This window comes from Mobula hypostoma, chromosome 7 (genome assembly GCF_963921235.1).
Source record: "Mobula hypostoma chromosome 7, sMobHyp1.1, whole genome shotgun sequence".
Taxonomy (NCBI): Eukaryota; Metazoa; Chordata; class Chondrichthyes; order Myliobatiformes; family Myliobatidae; genus Mobula; species Mobula hypostoma.
In genome coordinates, this window is record NC_086103.1 from 182,366,627 (window position 1) to 182,377,721 (window position 11,095).

At 46.0% G+C, this 11,095-nt stretch overlaps 1 protein-coding gene across 7 annotated transcripts in view; it reads right to left on the bottom strand.

Annotated features, from left to right (window-relative positions):
• Nucleotides 1–6,980, bottom strand: part of LOC134349795 (P2Y purinoceptor 3) — a 72,791-nt gene extending 65,811 nt beyond the window's left edge. For 6 of the 7 annotated variants that reach the window (XR_010018774.1, XR_010018772.1, XR_010018773.1 and 3 more), the window contains exon 1: nucleotides 6,511–6,980. The gene's annotated coding sequence lies outside the window, so the exon portion shown is untranslated. The remainder of the gene's footprint in view (nucleotides 1–6,510) is intronic. The other variant, XM_063054674.1, reaches the window with a different exon arrangement.
• Nucleotides 6,981–11,095: the final 4,115 nt, after the last annotated feature.

Below are 11,095 nucleotides of genomic sequence, written 5' to 3' on the forward strand. Positions count from 1 at the left end.
ACTTCTCTTCACCCTTAATAATTTCTCCTATGGCTCTCCCACTTCCTTCAAACAAAAGGTGTAGCCATGGGCACTCGCATGGGTCGCAGCTATGCCTGCTTTTTTGTCGGCTATGCGGAACAGTCTATGTTCCAAGCCTTTTTTCCTACACTATCATTGATGAATGCATTGTTGCTGCTTCCTGCAGCCACACAGAGCTCATTGACTTCATCAACTTTGCCTCCAACTTCCACCCTGCCCTGAAATTTACCTGGTCCATTTCCAACACCTCCCTCCCCTTTCTTGATCTCCCTGTCTCTATCTCTGGAGACAGCTTATCCACTGATGTCTATTATAAACCCATGGACTCTCACAGCTACCTGGACTATACTTCATCCCACCCTGTTACCTGTAAAAGTATCCCTTTCTCTCAATTCCTTCATCACTGCCACATTTGCTCTCAGGATAAGGCTTTTCATTCCAAAACGAAGGAGATATGCTCCTTTTTCAAAGAAAGGAGATTCCCTTCTGGGCACCATCAATGCTGCCCTCAACTGCATCTCTTCCATTTCATGCACGTCTGTTTTCACTCCATCCTCCCGCCACCCCACCAGGGATAGGATTCCTCCTGTCCTCATCTACCACCGCACCAGGGATAGGATTCCTCCTGTCCTCATCTACCACCGCACCAGGGATAGGATTCCTCCTGTCCTCATCTACCACCGCACCAGGGATAGGATTCCTCCTGTCCTCATCTGCCACCGCACCAGGGATAGGATTCCTCCTGTCCTCATCTGCCACCGCACAAGGGATAGGATTCCTCCTGTCCTCATCTACCACCGCACCAGGGATAGGATTCCTCCTGTCCTCATCTACCACCGCACCAGCCTCCGTGTCCAGCACATAATTCTCTGCAACTTCTGCCATCTCCAATGGGATCCCACCACCAAGCACATCTTTCCTCCTCCCCCACTCAACTTCCTGCATTCTGCAGGGATCTCTCCCTACACAACTCCCTAGTCCATTCGTCCCTCCCTGCTGATCTCCCTCCTAGCACTTATCCTTGCAAGCGGAACAAGTGCTTCACCTGTCCCTACACCTCCTCCCTCACGACCATTCAGGCCCCAAACAGTCCTTACAGGTGAAGCAACACTTCACCTGTGGGTCTGTTGGGGTCATCTACTGTGTTTGGTGTGGCCTCCTGTGTATCAGTGAGACTGCTTCACCAAGCACCTACACTCTGTCCACCAGAAAAAGCGGGATCTCCCGGTGGCCACCCATTTTAATTCCACTTCCCATTCCCATTCCGATATGTCCATCCATGGCTTCCTCTACTATCGCAATGAGACCACACTCAGGTTGGAGAAACAATATCTTATATTCCATCGGGGTAGCCTCCAACTTGGTGGCATGAACATCAATTTCTTGAACTTCTGGTAATGCCCCCCCCTTCACCATTCCCCATCCCCTTTTCCCTCTCACCTTAACTCCTTGCCTGCCCATTGCCTCCCTCTGGTGACCCTCCCCACCTTTTCTTTCTCCATGGTCTTCTATCCTCTCCTATTAGATTCCCCCCTTTTCCAGCCCTGTATCTCTTTCACCCATCAACTTCCCAGCTCTTTACTTCACCCCTCCCTCCCTTCCAGTTTCATATATCACCTTGTGTTTCTCCCTCCCCCCCCCCCCAACTCTACTAATCTTTTTTTCTCCAGTCCTGCTGAAGGGTCTTAACCCAAAACATCGACTATTCTCTTTTCCATAAATGCTTCCTGGCCTGCTGAGTTCCTCCAGCATTTTGTACATGTTGCTCAAATTTCAAGCATCTGCAGATTTTCTCTTGTTTGTGATTGGATTATCAAGTAGGTTAATTGGTTATTGTAAATTCTGCTGTGATTAGGTTAGGGTTAAATTGAGTTTGTCGGGGGTTGCTGGGGTTTGCAGCTAACTAAATAGAATAAATAAATAATGTTTCTTTGCACTTTTGATATAATTTATAGTATTTCTATGTCTTTGCCGTGTAATGCTGCTGCAAAACCACAAGTTTCACATCATCTAAATCAGCGTTAGTAAATCTGATTCTGAGTTCTTTTTTGTCTTAAAGGCTCTGCAATTGGGATGCAAACACATCTACAGATGCAACACACATCAAAGTTGCTGGTGAACGCAGCCGGCCAGGCAGCATCTCTAGGAAGAGGTACAGTCGACGTTTCAGGCCGAGACCCTTCGTCAGGACTAACTGAGGGAAGAGCTAGTAAGAGATTTGAGGCTAACTCTTCCTTCAGTTAGTCCTGACGAAGGGTCTCGGCCTGAAACGTCAACTGTACCTCTTCCTAGAGATGCTGCCTGACCTGCTGCGTTCACCAGCCACTTTGATGTGTGTTGCTTGAATTTCCAGCATCCACAGAATTCCTGTTGCTTGCATTTTTACATCTACAGATGACTTTTTTTTTCCATGTCACACCAGTCAGCCATTCTTGACTGGCACGTAGTGTCAGGATTGGTCTCCTTTCAGATTAACCGGGTCACGATATGAATGTTCCCGACTCAACCCCTTTTTTTAATGAGGCCGAGTGGCTAACTCGACGTTCAACCCAGCACGGATGAAAAGTGTGCTCGGGGGGGCGGCCCGACTTGGATTTGAACTCGGGAGCCTTCGCCCCGGAGTCCAGCGCTGATGCCATTGCGCCACCAGCCGGCCTACAGATGACTAACTGCAATAGAATCATGGTCATAGAACACAGAAGCAGACTGTTCAGCCCATCTAGTTTATAGAAACATAGAAAACATACAGCACAATACAGGCCCTTTGCCCCACAATGCTGTGCCGAACATGTACTTACTTTAAAAATTACCTAGGGTTACCCATAGCCCTCTGTTTTTCTAAGCTCCATGTACCTATCCAAGAGTTTCTTAAAAGACCCTATCGTATCCACCTCCACCACAGTCACCGGCAGCCCATTCCACGCTCTCACCACTCTCTGTGTGACTTACCCCTGACTTCTCCTCTGTACCTACTTCCAAGCACCTTAAAACTGTGTCCTCTGGTGCTAGCCATTTCAGCCCTGGGAAAAAGTCTCTGACTATCCACATGATCAATGCCCCTCATCATCTTATGCATCTCTATGCTGAACTATTTCTCTGCCTAACCACATTGTTCTGCACCCAGACCACAGCCCTCCATTGCCCACTTATTGAAATTTCTCTGCCATTGTTCGTGATCTCGTTTGCCATTCCGCAACTCGCAATTTGCAGTTCCGTTCACCAACTCATTTTTGTTAATGTGACCTTTAAAATTTAACTTGCCAATAATTAGAACAGTACAGTTCAGTCCACAATGTGGTGCTGACCATTTAATTTAGTCCACCATCAATGTAACCCTCCCCTCCTACATAATCCTCCATTTTTCTATCACTCATGTGCCCATTTAAGAGTCTCCCACATGTCTAATGTACAGTATCAACACCCCTGGCAGCACATTCCATACACTCAACACATTTCGTGCAGACAATCTACCTCTGAAATCTTTCCTAAACATTCCTCCAATCAGGGGCTCCACGGCAGTGTAGCAAAGAGCATGACACTGTTACAGCACGGGGTGCCGGTGTTCAGAGTTCAATTCCAGCATCCTCTGTAAGGAGTTGTACGTCCTTCCAGTGAGTGTGTGTGTTCACCTTAAAATTATGCCTCCTCGTGATAGCCTTTCCCACCATAGTACAAAGTCTCATGCTGTCCACTCTCTCTATGCTTCTTATCATCTTGTACACTCTATCAAGTCACCTCATCCTCCTTTCCTCCAAAAGGAAAAGCTCCAGCTCATTTGGGATGTCCTCATAAGACATGCTCTGTGATCCAGCATCCCAGTAAGTCTTGTCTGCACCCTCTGCAAAGCTTGCACGTCACTCCCAGAATGAAGCGACCAGAGCTGAACACAACATTCTATGTGTGGTGTAACCAGGGTTTTATTCAGCTGCAACATTACCTAGCAGCTCTTGCACTCAATCCCCTGAATTCTGTAAGCCTTAATGGGATCTCTCAACTCTACAGCTGATAAGACATAGACCACTACAGCACAGCCCAGGCCCTTCAGCCCCTGAAGATGTGCCAAACTTTTAACCTGCTCCAAGGGCAATCCATTGCCATGGACAATCTGAAGCCTGGCTGTGAGAGGAGGAGGGTTGTACATGGGGCTGGCAACCTCATCCTGTAAAAACCCAGAGCTACAGACACACCAACAGAAGCTCCAAAGCACTCATCCCTGGGAGAGGAGAGATACCAATAAAGACTGGCCCAGGACAGAGGACTCAGGCCATTGACAGCAGCTCATCAATGTCCCAGAAGGGTCTTTCCATAAGATCAATCTATCTTTTCCCTCCAAAGTAACTCCCCATTTTTCCATCATCCATGTGTTTAAGAGACTTTTAAATGTCCCGAATGTCTCTGTATAATTCTTTTGCAAACTTTTTTTTTGCTGTTCTCAGTTCTATTATAATTGCCACAACTTCTTGGAGTTTCAGCCTGACACCAGAGACAGCAGACAGATGCCAGAATCCCAAGCAACAAACACTTTGCTGGAGGGGCTCAGCCCTGTTGCAGAATTTCAACCTGAAATGTCAGCAATTCTTGTCCCACCACAGATGCTGCACCACCCACCAAGTTCCTCCAGCAGTTTGTCTGTTGCTGCACTGTTCTAGAGATCTGTCCACTTTTCCCCCTTAAACTCTGTCTCAAGCTTTCTCTCCCCCAGCTGCCTAACTCCTTTAAGCTCGAGTTATCCTTGGTTACCAAGGGCACAGACCTTAAGTTCAAGTTCAAGTTTATTTTTCAATCAACCTTGCTCATCATCTCATATTCTCGATATTTATTGCTTATTTATTATTATTATTATTGGTGGTAGACCTGAGGAGAGCTAAGGTACCGGTGACCCCTGTTTCCATCCAGGGGGTCAGTGTGGACATGGTGGAGGATTACAAATACCTGGGGATACGAATTGACAATAAACTGGACTGGTCAAAGAACACTGAGGCTGTCTACAAGAAGGGTCAGAGCCATCTCTATTTCCTGAGGAGACTGAGGTCCTTTAACATCTGCCGGACGAAGCTGAGGATGTTCTACGAGTCTGTGGTGGCCAGTGCGATCATGTTTGCTGTTGTGTGCTGGGGCAGCAGGCTGAGGGTAGCAGACACCAACAGAATCAACAAACTCATTCGTAAGGCCAGTGATGTTGTGGGGATGGAACTGGACTCTCTGATGGTGGTGTCTGAAAAGAGGATGCTGTCCAAGTTGCATGCCATCTTGGAACAACGTCTCCCATCCACTACATAACGTACTGGTTGGGCACAGGAGTACATTCAGCCAGAGACTCATTCCACCGAGACGCAACACTGAGCGTCATAGGAAGTCATTCCTGCCTGTGGCCATCAAACTTTACAACTCCTCCCTTGGAGGGTCAGACACCCTGAGCCAATAGGCTGGTCCTGGACTTATTTCCTGGCATAATTTACATATTACTATTTAATTATTTATGGTTTTATTACTATATTATTTATGGTGCAACTGTAACAAAAATCAATTTCCCCCGGGATCAATAAAGTATGGCTATGACTATGACTATTATTATTATTATTATTATTATTATTATCAGCATCATTCGTTCGTTATCTGCCGTGTCATATGATGTGAGAGATCATGGTCTTTCCATGACCATGATTGTTCTTGGTAATTTTTTCTACAGAAGTGGTTTGACGTTGCCTTCTTCTGGGCAGTGTCTTTAGAAGACGGGTGACCCCAGCCGTTATCAATACTCTTCAGAGATTGTCTGCCTGGCGTCAGCGGTCACATAACCAGGACTTGTGATATGCACCAGCCGCTCGTACGACCACCCACCACCTGCTCCCACGGCTTCGCGTGATGCTGATTTGGGTGGGGTGGGGTGGAGTGGGGTGGGGGTGCTAAGCAGGTGCTACACCCTGCCCAAGTGTGACCTACAGACTAGCAGAGGGAACGAGCGCCTTGCATCTTCTTCGGTAGAGTCGTAATTATTACCTCTCCCATTGCTTCGCATTTTCTGTGAATGTCCGCAAGAAAGCGGTCCCTTGGTTATATATGCACTTTGATACTAAATTTACTGCGAACGTTCATGGCGAATGCAACCGGCCGGTGGTGTAGTCGCACCTGCCCCGGACTTCGGGGCGAGCCGTCGCAGGTTTGAACCCGGCCGGCTCCTTGCGCGCTTTTCCAACCATGCTGAGTACAGCGTCGAGCTGGCAACTCGACCTCGTAAAGCAGAAAAACGTTAAAGGAGGGGATATCCACGGGGCGCGGAGACCACTTCATTCAACACTGCCAAAAGAAGCAGCTTTGCTCCCGGGATAAGGTGCAAAACACGGTACCAATAGCCGCACACAGTACATATAGCTATAACAGCAGAGAGAAAAAAAAACATATAGTCACTAAAAATTATATAGCCCATGTCCCTGAGTGGCCTGCTTTAAAAAAAATCATTGTCGCGTCGATCTGCGTAAAGAAAGTTACCTGCTCGCTTCGCAAGGGAGTAAGACGCTGTGAAGCTTGTCCTCTACGATACTGCTTTTAAAACCGGAAATAATTTATGACTTGTTTTGTTCCGAAAGATCCGTACCATTGCTGACAGATCACTTCACTTTTTTTGGGTGTTCTGGCTGGCTTTCAGTTCTCCCTAATTAACTCATTTGTCTAGATTAGACTGCAGTTTCTATTAGGCATTCCACTGTGCTCACCAAATCCATTGCAAGCCCCTCAAACGCGGTCTTGCTAAAAGTGAAACATCCTTGAAGCACTGATTCTAGTCATCTCAAGACCTGGCTTCGCGTTCTTCTCAACTGCCCTGTTCGCGGAAAAAAATGCCTCGGTCGAGCCTTCCGTTTTATTTTCCAGTCCAGACTCAGTTCCCTTATTCCCGTAAACTTTACAAAGCAGGGGAACGAGGGCTTGACTAAAGGGAAGGTCGGTTCCGCCTGACAGGACGTGGGGTCCCTCAGGGACTGGCCTCCCACACCCCCCGACTCTCTGCTGCGCAGGATGACGCAGAGCCCAGTTTGCTGATGGCACACATTTGGGAGGGACTGCCAATTGTCTCCTCAGGCGGTCACAGCGGGATGCAAATGGTGCTGAGTCTCAATTAAATGGAGCTCAGACAAATCAGTGGAATAAAAGCACAGAAACAGGCCATTCTGCCCACCCGTTCTGCTTTGCCTATCTATACTAATCCCAAGCCAGTATTGCCTCCATACTTTGTCTACCTAAGTGCCTATCCAACTTGCTTTTAAAAGTAGGGTTTAAATTTTATTTAGATTCCAACTGGCCGCATTGCACAATCACACCCACCAGACCAATAAACCCTACTGATATGTACGCCTTTCGGCTGTGGGAAGACACCGGAGCACCCAGGGAAAACCCAGGCGGTCACGGGGAGAGCATGCAAACTCGTCACAGCCGCCGGCGGAAAATGAATCCGGGTCGCTGGTGCTGCAGTAGCATTACGTGAACCGCTGCGGGTCGTTCGGCTCAACTCGCCCTTGCGAAAGATCTGCAGGGTCTGGTAGACCCGCTCCGCTATTGAGCACATCATCCAAAAGGCAGAATCTACCGGGAACCTGCTGTCTTCTCGTCACTACTATCAGGGGCTGGAGCTGGAAGGCCCACACTCAACATATTTTGGAACAGCTTCTTCCCCTCTGCCATCAGATTTCTGAATTATCTACAGACTCACTCACACGATGATATACATTATTTACTTTAGTAATTTATAACATACTTTACGTCTTGCGCCGGGCTGCTGCAGCAAAACAACTGATTTCACGCCAGTGGTAATAAATCTGAATCGGAAACTGAACGTGTCTCTTTTTGCCTGTGTTTGGCCCGTATCCACCTAAACCTTTCCAGTGTATGAGAAAAAACATTTGACAAGAAACAGGAGTTTAGCCTGCAAGAATCGCAATTACCCTTAGTCCTGTAGGTTCTTTAACATCTCCTGTCAGATCCACCTTATGTACAGACACTCCTGTGCTTAGCGTCACTTTATGTGCATACAATCAATTTTGTGTATATAAGCTATCTCATGTATTTATTGTTTTTTATTATTATGTTCTTTATCTTTTGTGGGGGGGTTTTTGTGCTGCATCGGATCCAGAGTAACAATTATTTTGTTCTCCTTTACACTTCGTGTGCTGTAAATGACATTAAACAATCATGAATCTTGGAAAAACCCAGGAGAAATGAAGGACTGTAATGGCCAACTCCCCATGGAGCGGAGATTGAAAGGAGAACAATATGGCGAAGTTTATCAACTCTATGTGGGTCTAATACAATAAAAGTGAACTTGTGATCTCTCAGTCTACCTCGTCGTGGCCCTTACACCTTAATTGTCTACTTGCACTGCACTTTCTCAGTACGATCACCAGTAGGTCACAGGTAAATAGGGTCATAAACAGATCTTTTGGCACGTTGGCCTTCATAAACTACACAGCACAAATACAATCTCTGTAAATTTGCCGGTGACACAACTGTTGTTGGCAGGATCTCAGATGGGGATAAGGAGGGAGCTAGATCGGCTAGTTGAGTGGTGTGACAACAGCAAGCTTGCACTGAACATCAGGAAGACAGGAATTTAATGTGGACTTCAGGAGGGGGAGCTCGAGGGAAAACACACCAGTCCAGAAGACTATGAGACATAGGAACAAAATTAGGCCTTTCAGCTCAGCTCCACCATTTCGTCGTGGCTGATCCCAATGTCATTCAACCCCATACATCTGCCCTCTCACCATAATCCTTGATGCACCAACCAGTCATGAACCTATCAAGTTCCGCTTTAAATATACCCACGGACTTGACCTCCACCGCAGTCTGTGGCAGAACATTCCACAGATTCACCACTCTTTGGCTAAATTATTTCCTTTTACCTCTGTTCTAAAAGCTCACACCTCAATTTTAAGGCTATGCCCTCTAGTTCTGGATACCCCCACCAGAGGAAATTCTGCTAGTTCCCTCTGCCTGTGACTCTGCTAGCTCCACATCCACCTTATCTAGTCCTTTCAACATTCAGTAGGTTTCAATGAGACCCCCGTGCATTCTTCTAAATTCCAGTGAGTACAGGCCCAAAGCTGCCAAATGCTTCACTTATGTTAACCCCTTCATTCCCAGAATCATCCTTATGAACCTCCTCTGGATTCTCTCCAATTACAACACATCCTTTCTGAGATATTGGGCCCAAAACTGTTGACAATACTCCAAGTGTGGCCCGACTAGTTTCTTACAAAGCTTCAGCATTATCTCCCTGTTTTTATATTCTACTCCCCTTCAAATAAATGCCAACATTGCATTTGCCTTCTTTACCACAGACTCAACCTGTAAATTAACCTTCTGGGAGTCTTGCACGAGGACTCCTCTGCACCTCTGATGTTCGAACCTTCTCCCCATTTAGATAATAGACTGCGTTATTGTTCCTTTTACCAAAATGCATTATCATACATTTCCCAACACTATATTCCATCTGTCACTTTTTTGCCCATTCTCCTAATTTGTCTAAGTCCTGTTGCAATCACATTGCTTCCTCAGCACTACCAACCCCTCCACCTATCTTTGTATCATCCGCAAACTTTGTCACAAAGCCATCAATTCCATTATCTAAATCATTGACAAACCATGTGAAAAGTAGCGGTCCCAATACTGACTCCTGAGGAGCAACACTAGTCACTGGCAGCCAACCAGAAAAGGCCCCTTTTATTCCCACTCACTGCCTCCTGCCTGTCAGCCTTTCCTCTATCCATGCCAGTATATTTCCTGTAACATCATTGGATTTAATCTTGCTAAGCAGCCTCATGTGAGGCACCTTATTTAATGCCTTCTGAAAACCTAAGTAAATGACATCCACTACCTTTCCTTTGTCCGCCATGCGTGTTACTTCCTCGAAGAACAGATTTGTCAGGCAAGATTTCCCTTTACAGAAAGCAGGCTGACTTTGAATTATTTTATCATTATACTGCAATTACCCCTCTCAAATTGCAGTATGCATTCAACCATATTATAATCACTGCCTCCTAAAGGTTTCTTTACATTAAGATGACTAATAAAATCTGGTTTACTACACAACACCCAATCTAAAATACCTTTTGCCAAGTAAGCTTGAATACAAGCTGCTCTAAAAAGCCATCTCGTAAACATTCAACAAATTTCCCCTCATGATCTGACATTGACCTGATTTCCTCAATCCCCTTGCATATTGAAGTCCCCCAATACAATTGTGACATTAGCTTTATTACATGCCTTTTCCAGCTCCCTTTGCAATCTCAACCCCACATCTTGGCTACTGTTTGGAGGTCTATATATGATTCCCCTAATGGTTTATTTACTCTTGCAGTTTCTTAACCCCATCCACAAAGATTCAACATTCTCTGACCCTGCATCACCTCTCTGTAAAGATGTAATTCCGTTTTTTACCAATGTAGCCACACCACAGCCTATGCCTTCCTGCCTGTCCTTTCAATACAAAGTATATCCTTTGATGTCAAGTTCCCAACTTGTTCCTTTCCCCACACAGATGCTGCCTGGCCTGCTGAATTCCTCCAATGTTTTGTGTGTGTTGCCAGAGATTTCCATCATCTGCAGAATCCCTTGTATCACCATTTAATCAGAATTGCCTACCTGCATGTATCTCTGCTTTGGGTGGATCCAACTCCCAAGGAAGACCCCACCTGCTGGTGGCTTCCCAGTACTGCACCTGGGATGATAACAATCACCAGAGTGAGAGAAATGTGGCACCAAGAGATCTGCATTGGAGCAGACTCTGTCCTTTCTATGGTTCTGATGCAGAGGAGATTTACCATGATGCTGCCTGGATTAGACAGCATGTTTTATGAGGATAGGTCAAGTGAGCTTTTCCCTTTGGAGTGAAGGAGGATAAGAGGTGACATGATAGAGGTGTACAAGATGATTAGAGGCATGGATATACTTGATACCCAACTTCTTTTTTTTCCCCAAAGTGGAAATGGCTATTAAGAGGGGGCATAACTTTGAAATGATTGGAGGAAAGTAGAGAGAAGTGTCAAAGATAGGATTATTTTTGTTCATTCGAATGAACAAT